Source organism: Hylobates moloch, unplaced genomic scaffold (assembly GCF_009828535.3).
Source record: "Hylobates moloch isolate HMO894 unplaced genomic scaffold, HMol_V3 SCAFFOLD_18, whole genome shotgun sequence".
NCBI lineage: Eukaryota > Metazoa > Chordata > Mammalia > Primates > Hylobatidae > Hylobates > Hylobates moloch.
In genome coordinates, this window is record NW_026652293.1 from 74,553,426 (window position 1) to 74,554,116 (window position 691).

A 691-nucleotide genomic window follows, 5' to 3' on the forward strand; every position below is an offset into this window, starting at 1 on the left:
CCAGACTCCGTCTAAAAAAAAAAAAAAAAAAAGTTCACAAAACTCGTCAGCATTCTTATCTGTAGTAGGCAATTTTGCGAAAATGCAACAGACTTGATAGGCAAATGGAGCTTTAAGATGAGGTTCTGAAAGGATCACCAGTCCTTGCAACCATCGCTATAGCCAGCCCTTACTGTGTATAGATTTGAGAGCCACGAGTGGCCTTTTTGACCCTTGATGTTGGCTTTGCCCTGGTTCCCCCACAATTCTCTCCTTGTTCTCTATGCTTTTCTGGGATGATTTTAATCATTCCTGAGGAGTTTCCTAAGGTGACTCAGCTTTTGCAATGTGATTAAAAATAAGATTGCCTCTTGGCAAGTGTGGGTGTCTGGGACTCAGGGAGTGACTGGGATAGATCAAGTTTGCTTCCTGTGGCTGCTGTCCTTCATCCTTCCTCGCTACAATTTCTGATATAGGGAGAAACAAGTTTGGGAACTCCAACAACATGGAAGTGAAATGTGTACACCTAAAATAAGAGGTTGGCTGGGTGTGGTGGCTCACGCCTATAATCCCAGCACTTTGGGAAGCCAAGGCAGAAGGATTGCTTGAGCCCAGGAGTTCAAGACCAGCCTGGGCAACATAGCAAGACCCTGTCTCTACAAAAAAATTTTAAAATTAGCCAGGCGTGGAGGCATGTGCCTGTGGTCCCAGC